General features: G+C 40.9%; 1 protein-coding gene across 1 annotated transcript in view; it reads right to left on the reverse strand.

Moving 5' to 3' along the window:
• Nucleotides 1-15,540, reverse strand: part of LOC110828029 (glutamate [NMDA] receptor subunit 1) — a 136,886-nt gene that overhangs the window by 96,350 nt on the left and 24,996 nt on the right. The gene's annotated exons all lie outside the window — the stretch shown is intronic.

Raw genomic sequence — 15,540 nt, forward strand, 5'->3', positions numbered from 1 at the left:
TCAATTTAAAAGCAGGTTCTGGTTGTCTGTGTGTGTGGCGTCACACATTTTAAAAATGAAGACGCTTAGTAGGACTTGAGGTTTCCACGGCAGTTAGTCCAAAGATGGCTCTGGCTGTCTTCTGGGTTGCGGGGCTGTGCAGTCTAGTAGAAGCACAGACCTTTCAAACGTTGGTAAACTTCTTCAGCAGCTATCTTAAACCTAAGTTTGTGAACGTACGAAGTTGTAGGCTTACTTTTAAAATTATGTATCCGTTCAGTATTCATGGTAATTCATATACATGCATATTTTTTCTCATTGTACCTACTTTAAATTATCTATTCTCCGACCTGGTGTCCTGATGTAAATATCTATATCGCCTTCCGCCTTTCACATTAGAGCTGGACAAAGTATCGACCATACTACGTACTACGTTATTTAAAAACTTTTGAGAACCATACTAGAAGCTACCTAATAGTACCAGCACTTCTAAACCCGAACACTGCTATTTAGCGTCATTAGTGAGAACATTTTGGTCTCTGTGCGCATAACCAAACATGCATCGAAGCGAGCAAACATCAAACTGTAAAATACCTACATTTGGTCATGATCATCTACGATGACAAAGTTATTTTTGCTTCAACTAGTTTTCACCTTAACCTAAATTCTTGATATTACGCGCTACAACTGAGGAATTCCTGTTTTTGGATGTCTTTTTCCCCACTTACGGCTTCACATATGTGTAAACTAGTTTGATTATCAAGTACAAAAGACTACGAAGAGACAGCAGGACGTCACTTAAAATCTAGTGCCAGAGTTAATCTTATTGAAAAGTTTGTAAAAAAAAAAACAGTTACTTCTTATGACTTATATTTTCTGAACTGTTTGGTTTTAAGACAGCGAAATGATGATTACCGTGAAGTCTCGAGTCTTATTTCAAAACAAATGTAAGAGTGAGTAATGAACACCTTGAACTTCTGAAGCATGCTGACAGAAAAGAAAGGTTAAGACCTTGTCTTGAAGAACAATTTCCTAACACACTTCATTACTGTCATTAAAACATCTGTAACACTCGCCTAATGTTAAAAGCGGTGGCAACATGAAGCCATACAACTCGATCTGGACAGCAAGAAGCTTTACACTGACAGACGCCACAGCCATTACAAGATGGCTGATTTCTGGGTTAGCCCGGTAAAATTTTAGTGACGTTTCCACGGCAAATCTCAACTTGGGAGACGGAAGTTGTGTTTAACAAATGTAATGCCACATAAACGAAAAAAAAAAAGAGTTAGCCCGCACAAAAGAAATCTCTTAACAGTCTTCTTTGAAGAAACTTCAATACCATTTTAAATCCTACGACTTCATCTATTATTTTTAAAAGTTACATCAGCCTACAACTCTCTCGTCTTCCGTTACCCTCACTCCATCCCCAGTCAAACTTTGATAGGTTTCCAACTTTCCTATAACCTAACACTTTAAATACACCGTGGTTCAGATCCTTTTATTTCAAAGGGCAATTCGTTAAGATTTTATTCTAACGACATCGACAGCACAAAACTTTGCAGACCAACACATCACCGTATTACGTCAGGGCAAATAACTTCGTCTGCCAATGCAATGTGAACTTCCACGTGTTTGTTTACAAAGGAATACAGACCACATCAAAATAAATCACGATGAACTGCGATTTCAGATTCTCACGGCAGCGAGCTTAAAGATGACTTATCTTCCGTGATGTTACGTCGTGTAGGAGCTTACTGCATCCATCATCAGGGGTAGTAACAATCTCTGAAACGTCGGCAAACTTCTACCAGGTGGAAAGGTGCGTCCAACGCTTATCTTAGTGGTTATGAACTGGAGTTAACTAAGTCAGGTTGTGGTCTTACGTGGTGACATTTAAGAATTCCAATAAAATGACACTTCTAACAACACACATCGATTACGTACCTGAATAATAAATGTAGCAACAAAATAACACCGCTACACAACTTACGACCTAAAAGTAAAAACTATTAAATAATTTTAAGTCTAATACTGCAGAAAATTGTTCAGTAAAACGTATAAACTCTCAGCAATCATCATTATCCTTTGAAGTTGCCGAAACTTGCATCCTGGAGTTCGGAAATTAAAGACGTTACTTAAAGACTTGAGGTTCTCACAGCGGTGAGTATGAAGATTTCTGTCTGCTGGGTTGTTGCGCTGTGTAGTCTGGTCGATGTTAACCAACGTTTCAGAGGTCATACTGCCTCCGTCATCAGGGCGATGAGTATGAAGAATTCTGTCTTCTGGGTTGTTGTGCTGTGTGGTCTGGTCGATGTTTACCAACGTTTCAGAGGTCATACTGCCTCCGTCATCAGGGCGGTGAGTATGAAGATTTCCGTCTTCTGGGTTATTGCGCTGTGTAGTCTGGTCGATGTTAACCAACGTTTCAGAGGTCATACTGCCTCCGTCATCAGGGCGATGAATATGAATAATGATTCATCGCCCTGATGACGGAGGCAGTATGACCTCTGAAACGTTGGTTAACATCGACCAGACTACACAGCGCAATAACCCAGAAGACGGATATCTTCACGTTACTTAAAACTTAAATAATACCAAGACGAGTGGCGAATTGACCCTCTGAAACCAAAGCTCTTCTAAATGATATATAAAAACTCACTCCGTACCGCAAAGAAAACAACGCGCCTACATGACAAAGATCAACTGGATAGTGCTGTTCTTGTCAATAACAGCTAAGCATTCTGAGAATCATACGAAAGCCATAAATGCAGTTACTGAATGGTAAATCCGATACTACATAGTTAGTTGCCACTGGGTTTTAAAGAGTTAATCGTGACTCTACGGCAAATGTGCTAAACGCAGCATCGTCCAACTGAAATACACAAAACGAGAACACCGTGTAATGATGCTCAGTAATATTTAACAGACAGCAATAAAAATGAAAATGTTGATACGTTCAGCTCAACCAACAGCGTGCTTCAAACTCCTTTATCACTCGACGCCATGGTAACGCACAATAAACATAACACCAATAGTTTACAGCAACTCATAAATCCGGCTTATAGTTAAATGTTCCAATTTTTTTTAAAAAAATAAAAAGTTCAATTTCCGCTGAGAGTCAGTCAGACAATTCCCCCCAAGTGCATCCAGGGGTGTCCAAATCCAACAGCCAAAATATCGATGAACTATACCGATCAAATGAAATGCAAAAAATTCAGCCACAAAAGATCTCTCTCTCTCTCTCTCTCTCATCCCATTAGACTGGACCTGACTAAAACAGACAGCAATGGAGTCTGATAATCAACTTAACATTACGCCTACATTCTTCACTTACAGCCACACCTCATTTACATTCAACGCCAACCTTAAAATGCACCAATTAATTTCCGAATCACCTGTACGGCTAAGCCAGGGACTTAAGCAGTAATCAACTTGTCTTATTTTTAGCGATGTTATTCTCCTATTGACGCTAATCCCTGTGGAAGTGGGCGTCAAAACTGACCCTTTGTCCATCCCTCCCAAACGACGATAAATGAGTGGCAGAATTATAATAACAAAAGGAAAACCCAAGGCATGTCTGTCCACCACAAATCCAACACGTACAACGTTGGGTACGATCCCGGAACTCTGCGGTAAAAAGCCTTCGACTATGCGCTTAAGCCTGACACGAACATAGTTAATCTTAGTATGTACGTTGTACAGCAGCCATTAATCGGTGAAGGGAACGCACACAACGAATTTATATTATTCTTCACATTTATACAGTGTGCCCCAAAAAAACCTACACACACGATAAATGGAATAAAGACATTTTAATAAACTAAACCATTACATACGTTAGCACTGGCACTTAGTGAAAAAGCGAATGCACAGTTCAAAATGACCACCTTCAGCTTCGTGGCAAGATGACAGTGGTAAGCAACCGACTGACAAGTTTAATATTCCGTATTAAATGTGTAAGCAAGTTTTGGGACACCCTGTATAAACAGACGGGCACAAATGTTCCCTGCTAATGCACTCAGTTCCTCAGTCGGGATTTGAATATAAAGTGAAGCGACCAAGATGTAAGAAGCTCCTCCAGGATCTGAGGTACAGACAGAGGCAAAAATATTAGCTCGTAACGGTCCCGTTGCAAGTATTGGCATGCTGAAAACATTTATCTCCGGTTTCAGTTCTGGATGGCAGTCCGTCATACACAGTCGAGTCCACAGTCAAATGAGTTTTTAATGACTAGAAGATTCGCTATCAAGTTTCCTACAATTGTGGCGTCACCCACGCGCCAAGCAGTGATGACCTTATAAAATTGCCTATTGGGTTGGATTTAAGCCGGCTTCATGATCATTTGCATTGCATGTTGCGAAATTAGGAACTTATTGCAAAAATACAATGTACACTTTCATTATCTGAGGTGTGTTTTGAAAAAAAAAAAACGACGTTTCAGGAGTAGGCTCTGCACTCGTCTGCAGGTAACGAACTGGCTCTTCATTATACTGGCAGATATTTTATCACTTTTTATTAGCCACGTCTACCTGATTATGGAGACATACACGATCTCCGAAATAATTAATTATACCTCCACACGGTGGACTGCCCGTTCAGTAGCTGTGAAAGCTCTAACGCTTAATTTTCTATCCAGTGTATTTTAGCTTCAGGAACGTGTTTTGTATATTTATTTCAATCTATTATAACACAGATTAATCGGTTAATTATGAATATTTAATTGTACAGAAATTTTAATAGAACAATAATTTACATCATCGTAATATGAAATACTGTAAAGAAAAAGTCTTCTCAGCATGGTCACTGTTCTAAGTCCAAAACAGGTCCAGAATTATGCGAAGTGAAATGCATATCGTAATGCAAATCAACTACGGTTAGCTGCTTCCCCTCTTAACAAATTAATTATTCACTAATATCCATATGACCCTGAACCCACACGGAACAGATAATGTAGCTGATGCCATATTAATGAGTTATTGGCATAACAGGTATTTTTGTACTCGAAAACAAAGGATAATATTGTTTCCACACGCTTATAACATTATAAGACCAAAACCTACAGAAAATTTAATTACGACCGACGACAATTCATTCCGTATGTATTACAGGACAGCCTACTATATCTACCCGGTAATTTTCGATTGGTTAATTCCACTACATCGACTACTGTACGTGTCATGAATAAAGTGATTTTAAATGCCTAATTTCCCTCGATCGGCTGAGTAAAACCAGACGCGAGAACTAAAGAGATGCCTACCCAAAACAAGACAGGCACTGAAATCTGCAAAGTGGTTACAGTAACGTGACTCTGAATTACCATTACATTGGTTGTGAAACTGAGACAGCAAGCAAGTATTCCCATGCAGAACGTAGAATTTGCACACAAACGAAGCATGCTAATTAATTCTGTTGCAAAGCATGTGCCAAACACCGTAAGTTCTGCCTGTTACTGGCTGTGCAGTGTCTGAAATGGTCTACACTCTGACGCGTTGAATTTTAGGTACGTATATTCACAAATGGACCTAACTGGTTAGACTAAATATATTTCTACAAAATTATACATTTTACCAAGCGAAATATAAAAAAAAAAGTTCAACAAAGAACAGACCATTTTCCAAGTGTCACTTTATGTAATATATCCAACCGCGCTTCGGGGTAACTCACGCACTGGTTTACAGGACACACGACCGGGGTTCGATTCTCGGAACGGTGAAGGATTCTTCTGACAGTGTTCCGGGTTTTGGCGGCGTGCACACGCTGGCATCTAGCGACGAGTCTACAAGGCGCCAAAAGACAAAAGAACAACATCCTCACAGCCGTAAATACCAAAAAATCTCACAAGGATTATCCTCTTCGCTTCTTACGGAGTCTGCACCACCGACTTTTACCCGGAGGTAAAGCGGTCGAACAGCACAGCCAGAGCTGATCACTCACACCTTTCCCTAGCAACGAGGTTAAAAATTACGTGGAGAGGAAACACAACACATCACCAGCTCATACACTAATCAATCTATTAAAGCTGTTTAAAGAAACAGTCCCCGTTCACACCGAGAATCATACGAAAATCCATACAGAGACAGACGCAGGGCTACTGAATGTCAAGAAAGGTGGGACACACAGTTACCACTTGGCTTTAAAGGGTCATATGTGGCATTTTATTCAGGCAGTGGGCTGTTTTATTCTTCTGCATGTCTGTTCCTCTCCTCCCCACACCCGGTGTCTGTATTTCGGCACGCACTTTTCCATTCCTGGCCCTCGCAGCTTTACAAAGAACATTTCTATGAGGCCACGAGTCGGTCTAAAAGAGTTACTTTTGTCCGTCAGGGACTGTTGTTTCAAAAACGCTAAATGTCACAGCGCATCAAGATCGAAAAACTATCGAGTCTTTTCGTTTCAACCACAAAGACACAGAGACCACATTTCGCCTCTCAGTATCCATCCTTAAATTCGTACTGGGTTCGATACAAAACAGAAGCATGTATGATCTCCTAGTGCAGAGGTTCCCAAAGTGTAGGGCGCGCCACCCTCGGGGGGGCAAGTGGTTTTCTGGGGGGGGGGGGGGGGGGGGGGTGAAAAACTTTTTTTAACGAAATATGGAGAAATATTTTTAACATCCTTTGCTTGGTTGAGGCAGTTTGTCTTACAGTGCTGTATTTATTTATTTGTAGTGTTCTGTCTGCCGACAGGTCCATATGAACAGGATCCTTCCATCCTTTTCTCGGACTGGGACCTGTTCATATACGTTCTTGGCAGATGATCCAGAAGTGGTTTGCCATTGCCTTCTTCTGTGTGTGAATGGAGTAATTGTTGGGATGCCACGGAGGAAAACTCCGTGTTGCCTAGACCACGGCATTGCCCAACACAAGTTATAAATTCGGGCACCGCCGGGAATCGAACCCGAGACCCCAGGATTACAAGGCCAGCCTTCTAACCGCTAGACCACCGTGGCACATACAGTGCTGTATACTCACAGCTAAATTTTATGTCAAATCTGTTTGCTTGCACTTGTTCTGGAATGGGGGCGTGAAATTTATGTAATGTTTTAAAAAGGTATAAAAATTTGGGAAACTCTGTCCTAGTGGTTATCATGCTTCTAGTTATAGCCAGCCCAGTGTCTGTGGGTGGATTTGGGTGAAATCTAGTATTAAAAGAGCTTCACAAAAGACTTACGTTCTCAGATAAACACTGACAAACAACAATTGCAGAGAACTCCAAGATGAACATCATATTTCATAGTACGTGAATTTGATGTTTGATTGATTTATTTATTTAATTAATCGATATAGTGATTAATCAAATACGTCTATCCACAGTTTCTCTTTAGTTTTAGTCACTGTACTCGGATATGGCCGAACTGTACGGTGCCGGCATTTCTCCTATTCTGTTACACCAAGGTCAGGCAAACACCGCTCGTGCGCGCACGCAGGTAGCGTCTTCTATTTCCACCGCAGCGGTAAAACTACCGCACGTGCGCTCGCTTCCTACTGAAACAGTGCGTTCCATCAACGCGGTATAAAAACCGCTGCGACCCAAACCTCTCGCGCGCATGGTCTAACGAATGTAGTTATTGTTCATGGCCAGAGTCGTTCAGGTCAAGGTCACCCAAGGATGAGACGCTGAGATCAATACCTCCTGAAGACAGGCCGGTTTCTTCTGTTGTGTTCATGGATCAACTGCACCGGTTATTCGTGCCTGCAGCGAGTTGCAACAAGCAAGGAAAATATTAAATTACGTTCCGGTATATCACAGAAGTGTGCACCGTTAACACAATGGAGGAAATAGGTTAACAGACACACAGAATGGGCTATGGAGGAAACCACTTCCCTCAATTTCACAATCATTTGGACGGGGTATTAAAGCATACACGAAGAAATAATTTCTTTTGAGGACGAAGTTCGTCTAATACAGGTATTTTAAAATTCAGTTCTAACCGCAAAGAAAACAATTCTCCATCAAAAATAACGAATTATTAACTCTGTTTAAGGAAATGATGGATGTTTACTGTGAGAACCACAAATACGAAATACAGAGTTATAGATTATTAAAGCAGGTGGTACATATTGATACCAGTGAGCTTTGAAGAGCTGAAGTACCCAGGGATTCTGTAGCAATATTTTTAGTGTGAGCATCTGTGCAACCCGCCTGTTATCTTCCCCTCCAGGTGCCTTACTGCGGGAGTCTGTACTTTGCATACGAACGGCCGCTATAAAAGCGAAATGCTGACTTCTCCTTTCTAATCTCATCTCCTCTCCATACAGCAGTCCCGAGGCTCTACTCTGCATAATATGACACACATATAACTTGGATTTCACTTCATACTTGTACGTTCTTTGAAACATTTTCGTCCTATTTGTTGTCACTAACCCCAATGCCCTTATTTCGCGAAATACTACACTTGTTTTGCGGTAAATTACTACAACATTTAACATGAATATGGCTGTCTTCTAGGTTGTTGCGCCGTGTAGTCCGGTAAAGTTCACCGACGTTTCAGAGGCCCTTGCTGCCTCCTTCATCAGGACGCAACAACCCCAGAAGATAGCCATCTTCAGACTCAAAGCCGCGAAAACCTCAAATCCTATAACATGACATCTTTCCTTTCTCTTGTATTTCCCACTTCTAATTCTGCTACAGTTTTCTTAATTTCTACCCTATTTTCCCCCGACCGTTTCCTTTTGGTTAACTATTTCGTTTAGTTTTGCTCTAAACTTCTGCCATAATTCGGCTACCTCCCTCTCATTCTTTTGCTACACTCGGTTTCCAAGACCACGAGATTAAAAAGCTGGCGTATTAACATTTTACAAAGTAACAAGTCTTTATCGCCATGATACACGCTTCACTCTGGTTTTATCGATATCACCAACGACGAAAACGTTTGGCATGTCTGCAACGCCGTACCAAACAAATCCATGATCCAATATTACACATGAAGTTCATTACTAAGAGCTACGCCTCTCGTTATGCTGCTCCTGTAATTAAAATCAATGTTACGATATAATGAGGGGGCCCATGAAACCCTCCCGAACGCGACCACCTGGGGCACTGCACCAAAACCGAGATAAGAACGAATTAAGTCTTGCTGTGGTTAGTACAACGCGAACGTTCAACTGCTAACCCCCCCCCCCCCCCCCCCCCCCCCAATGGGCATGATACTGAACTAGTTACACTTTCGAAGACAAAATTAGACATTTTAAAATGGAACATACACAGATCATGCTGCAGGAAGGACTCGAAGTTGTTCGACATCGGAGTTAAAAATACGCCTTCTTCCTTGGTCTCCCCTGATTTGGGCGGAACGTAGCATGAGATCACCTTCATGGATATTGCAATGTACCTGCTACCAGTGACGTAACTGCACTTAAAAAGGCAGTTAGGAGTCCCCCCCCCTACAGCGCTGATGTGCAAGTAACATTACTGCATTGCACAGGCCGGAACACACAGACATGGGTACAAACGCCATCAAGAGTATTAGCGAATCGGCATAGGATTTCTTACCAAAAATATGTTGTGCCCTGTCTCTGAACTTGCAAGGTACTGTACTGATATCAAAGGATGCAACTACACCCGTCTTTCCACTGGTTATAAAGACATACCAAGATTTCCTTCAGATTAGTCACACAAACTTCGTGGTTGTCCAATAATTCTGAGGCATTTACCACGATGTGAGATTTTTGCAAACGCGGAACAAAGCGCGTAAGTTGGATGCGCGCGCACACACACTACACCGAAAATGCTGGGGAAATTTTTATGTTGAGTTTCACAACAAGGCTTCTTTTTCTACCAATTAATAAATATCGACTGCTTGCGTCATAAAACCATCTTTTACGAAATCCGTATCGAAATTCCGACGAGAAGCTTACCCGTACGGGGGAGAGAGAGAGGATTAATTCAATTTGTTTTCGGTATTCGACCAGCGCAAACAGGCAATTTCTAGGCAAGTGGTCTCCGGAGCTACGCGTGTCATAAGTCACGGAGCCAGTACCAGACAGTATACGTCGCTAATAAGGCGTAAAGGACTCGTTGCAGGACCTCAGAAATGACACTTAAAACACATTTAAAACTACAAAAACACGACAACAAAATTGAAAATACAGCCCAGTTAATAGTACGACAGGGTGACATTAACGATGTAGGCAAATTGTTCTTCAAACGAGGTCATAACTGCAATGTTAATCATTCAATTAATTATCGCAAACAAAAATTGCAGCAGGTTGCTTCCACAACATACCGGCCTGCTAAATTTTAATTACATCAACAGACAGACAGACATTTGCTGGAATTCTGTTGGTAGAGCAGGCGACAACTACAGTCCTTGTTCCACACGCCGGTTGAACTTGACGTAAACCCAGCGGCTAACCGCATTTATGCGCCGTTAATGACTCAATGCTCCATGACGATACGAAAGTGACTCTCCAGAGATTCGACGGCGATGTGTTACCAAAAACGCGGTGGAATCTCGAACAAACACATGCCAAACGCCGTTTACCCATAAATTTCCATGCTATAATTGAGAGATGAGTTCCAACACATTACATGATATTTAAATACAAAATTTACTATTTAAATCTCAATCAGACAACAGTCGAGCACTGCGACACAAAATTTAAATTAGATAAGGTCCACCCCCCGTGTAACTGATTCTTCCAAACTCTCCAGAGACCCTCATGTCAAGGTAAACTTTGTTACTAGGCCGCTGCGCAAGGAATCTGCGCAAAAGACGTGCAGGTGCGAACATGGTGAAGAACGTTTGATAATTTCGCATCGAAATAGTTTTCCGCTGTTCGTGAAGCATTTAACAATTAGTGTCCTGACATGGAAGTACCTATTAAGACAACAATACTGGTAACAAAAATTTGAATACATGCTTGTCTTCGAGAATATGGTGGACATTTTAAGAATCTGCTGTAAAGTTGTCCCGTAAGTTCCTCCAAACGAATACAAACTAAAAAGCAACTCGTCTCCAAAATTTACCAACGGCGTACAGTTGTAGTTCAGAGAGAGTTTTACATGTAACATACTGTATGCAATACTATCGTAAACGTGTTAACGTAACACGATTAAATCTTTAAAATGCAAAAGAAAGGAAACACGAATGCAATCACAAATACTTTCAATTTCTCTTACTGGACTTTGGTGGGACTATACGCCTATCGATAACTTGAGCTATCCCGCGATCGTGCAATTTCAGAGTGACCTCTGCCCTTCAATATGCTTCAAATGTTCTAATTTCAGTTCATAACTGTGGGCACAATCAGCTCTTTTTATTTGGTACACCTGCACTGTCAGTACCGCGTATGCTCTTTTATTCAATGTCAGCACATTTTTTAATACACAGGCTCAAAAACAAGTGCATTCGGCACAAATTTAACCGGAAAAACATGTCGCCTGAACTGAAACTGACGCTCGTGTGGTCGGGAAGTTAAAAAGGTATGATATCTGCATGCGTCCACACTTTCATGGCGACCGAATCGAACAGACGAGCTTCGACCAATCGAAAATCGAACTTCGGTATAATAAATTGCACACAGTCGTAACTGTTGAATTCTAAAATTAGTCGAATATGAGAAGGTCGAAACTCGATATCGTTTATTCGATACACGAGTGTAATAATTCGGTACGCCACGGACAACCTTACAAAATATTTCGAAGTTTATGTAACACCGAAGTTACTTACCGTTTGAAATCAGAGTGCGACTGTCACAAACTGGAATGAGCAGCGTGAGGATAATATTAACAAATTTACATTCAATATGGTGGGTAGTTTCAGAAGGATTTATATGACTCAGGATAGGGCCTAATAATGGGTCTCTTGGGTACATGGGATTCCATAGAAGGCAGAGAATTTCATGGCCACCTGAGCAACTAGCAGATTATCAGGGTGGACTCTGCTACGTGGCATGTTAGAAACACAGAACAGAACGCGATACGTCCGCCTACCTGCAAATTAAAACCTTGGCTTCGCGTGACGTAACCACGAAGTCAGATTTGTATGCGCCACGCAAATCCCAGGTAGAGAACTGTATGAATCACCCAGCAGACACAAAACAGCACAACAAAACAATGAAATTCTGTTAATTTCTTGCACCACAAACACAAATCCTTGCCTTTATCTCGTTCTGCTCTTGGAGTTGTTTTGTTATTGCACACCGGCAAAAAAAACCCTGCAAGTCATTCATTGTAAAAGCCCCTTATCTTAAGTTCTTTTGTTACGTCCCGTATCGAGACCATTATTTATAAAAATCACTTTCACTTACACTTTCACTCTGCTTTCTATCTCATGTTTATTTAATTTCTGGTCATCCAAGAAACAGAGCTTTTAAACCTGTTGCCGATACTCGTCTAAATAACTTAAATTCAGTCCGTACCGCAAAGAAAACGCAACGTGTCTCCATTACGAACAAATGGTTAACGCTGATTAAAGAAATAATAACAGTTTCTCATAACATAGGAACCCATAAATATATAGCCATTATACAGACTGAAGTGGGCGATACGTAATTTACAATTGAACTCAATAGGGTTGACGTCAACAAAGGATTCGGGTCCCGCCTGCATCTCGCTTCGCTTCTACTCACCGGAAATCACGACTGAACGGTGTTTAATTCATAGGATTTGATGTTTTCACGGCGATGAATCTGAAGATGGCTGGCTGTCATCTGGGTTGTAGCGCCGTGTAGTCTGGTAGAAGCTTACAGACGTTTCAGAGGTCTTTGCTGCAACCATCATCAGGGCGATGAATAAACTCCTGTGCTTACTAATCGCCAGCAATGACCTCTGCAACGTCGGTAAACGTCTACCAGACTACACGACTCTACAACCCAGAAGACAGCCATTTTTAGTGTTTAGTTCTGTCCACGTGTCTTAAATAACGCCAATATTCTTAAAAACATGTTTATTTACTTATGTAACAACGTTTAATCAACTGCTACGTAACACCGCGTCGAACGGTAAGATGAGTCCGGATGATGTAGCGAAAAGCCATCTGGAACCTTGGACCAACTCGACCGACGGGCACCTCCTACCTATCACATGAAGACAAAAGTAGAAGAACCTTCCGAAACGTCGTGGTTGCAATTAAAAAGACGCTCAGACAACGAAGGGGCCTAAATGTATGATAAAAATCCGGTCACAGACACGTCATTTGTAAATTTAATGCATTTTTTTAAGTTTTTGTAAATATTTTCCCCACGTGACGTTTTATCACAACAGCAGTTTTTATTTCATTGAACAACATTAACCAGGTGATCTTTGTATCGGAGGCGCGTGGTGTTTTCTTTGCGGTAAGAACTAATTTTTTTAATACCAGACGAAATTCTGCTTTATCGGGTTAAAGTCGGAATCTACAATGGCCGTAGAATGCAAATACGGTTCCGGGCAATCACAAACTCCCTTTCGAATTTAAGAAAGAGAATTCCTTGTTAGAATGGCCATTCTGTAGATGGAGAAATTCCCTAAGTTCAACACTGAGATCGATGTTAATGAACTAGTTTATTGTAACGTGTATTAAATCGACATGGCTCAGGATATGAGGATATGTGCCTGTTGATCCTTCGGGTTCTAACAGCCGAGAATTAGTTTTCATAACGATCAAACTCCGTGGTACACAGGCTCTTTAATGAAATCAGGCAATCAAGAGACCGGGACTTCAATACGCACTTGTGGGAGCAGAGGACCTGCCGTCGGGCATAAAAACGTACGAAATTAAAACGACAAGCATTGCTAAAGTTGTTTCAAAACTCTGCTTTAAAACGGAAAACTTTTATCCTGCGCTACTAATTCTATTCAGGGCCGAGAGATTAGCAGAGGAAGTTGATATACGCCTGACCAATGAGATGGGCCGCTTTTCAAGTAGGACTTTCTTCCTCAGAATTCAGTGTATGAACTTACGGGCCCTTTGAGCTCAGGGCGTCCAATTAACCCCTACATCTCAACACATATGTGTGCGCGGGCGCGTATGTTCATAAAATGGACACTTAAGCAATAAATTTGCATAAAGCAAGGTTTACATCCACATCATTTAATCAAAGAGCTACGTTTACTATCGTAATCATTCCCACCTTCTGATCATCTTCGTGCGTGGATGTGTTTAAAGCCGCGTGAAAGAACAACAACACGATTTGGTTTAAAAGCAAAATTTATTCCACAAGTTCGTGAAATTAACTTCCATGCGATGTAATTGTTGCGCTAAAATATAATAAATTCGAGAATCATAACAGAACATACCCGATCTGCAGAAAAACATACCAATGGGTGAGAAGTTACAAAACAATGAAACTCGCAGATAAATAATTACGCCTGCAAGTCTCAGTTCCTTTCTAGCCAACATTCTTCCAGTTTACAAATCAGTATCAATTATTTTTGGGATCCACGCTTAAATATTTATGATTAAATTAAGATAAATTCTGGGGTCTCGGGTTCGATTCCCGGCGGTGCCCGAATTTATAACTTGTGTTGGGCAAGGCCGTGGTCTAGGCAACACGGAGTTTTCCTCCGTGGCATCCCAACAATTACTCCATTCACACACAGAAGAAGGCAATGGCAAACCACTTCTGGATCATCTGCCAAGAACGTATATGAACAGGTCCCAGTCCGAGAAAAGGATGGAAGAACGATCCTGTTCATATGGACCTGTCGTCAGACAGAACACTAAATAAATAAAAATAAATAAATTAAGAGACATTTCAAGTCAGTGGATGGACATTCGGTTCTGAAAATTGTCGATGCAAAGATAAGAAGTTAAAAATATATTTACCATTCTCATCGAATCATACAAAATGTTATCTAACAATCTCACAGAGTTCACTACGAGTGTAGACTGGGGAACACCACTGAGAATTTCAATGTAATAGATAAAACAACTGATCACACTGTGCATTTGTAAGATACTTGACGTAAAACGATAGTACGAAGGAATACTACATCAAATATTTATGCACTTCAATAAAACTCAAATTCTTATAACCGAAGAGAAAACTTTTGTGCCACGCTGCCATTAAAACTGGGGACGAAGCCACTGGGACACATAAGAAAACATGGTTTGTACCGGATTCATCATCTATCAGCCGTTTCCAGGGGCGAATTCATGTGAATCTCCGGTTTTCATAAATGGCAGAAAATTTCTTAACCGAAAACCTGTGAGCTCCGTGGGAATGGTTAAATGTAAATCCAACCAAGAATATGAAGGCCGAAATATTTGTAAACCTGATTGCAGTTGAAGAAAAAAATACGAATGTATAATGGACGTTTATCCCGAATTTTACGACCAGAGACTAGCTGGCCCATACACGTCTCAAAAGCGTGGAAAACATTTTTAAAACCCAGAAAGCTGCTTTCCTGTAACACTTACTAAAACCGATTAACCTACTCGAAACTTTCTATGGTCCATCGCATCTACACATCTAACTATTTTAGTTTAATTAAATTCTCAAAACAATGCCAGCGCTGTGCACTCTTATCAATTCCGATAGAAGCACACTGTTTTCAATTCAACTACATAAAACGTGCAAGGTTCTGCATTGTGAACTTCAGACCAAAACAACCATCGAATACAATGAATTCTGA

Source organism: Zootermopsis nevadensis, unplaced genomic scaffold (genome assembly GCF_977971745.1).
Source record: "Zootermopsis nevadensis isolate Lab colony 2312 unplaced genomic scaffold, Znev_1.0 Znev_ptg000015l, whole genome shotgun sequence".
Taxonomy (NCBI): Eukaryota; Metazoa; Arthropoda; class Insecta; order Blattodea; family Termopsidae; genus Zootermopsis; species Zootermopsis nevadensis.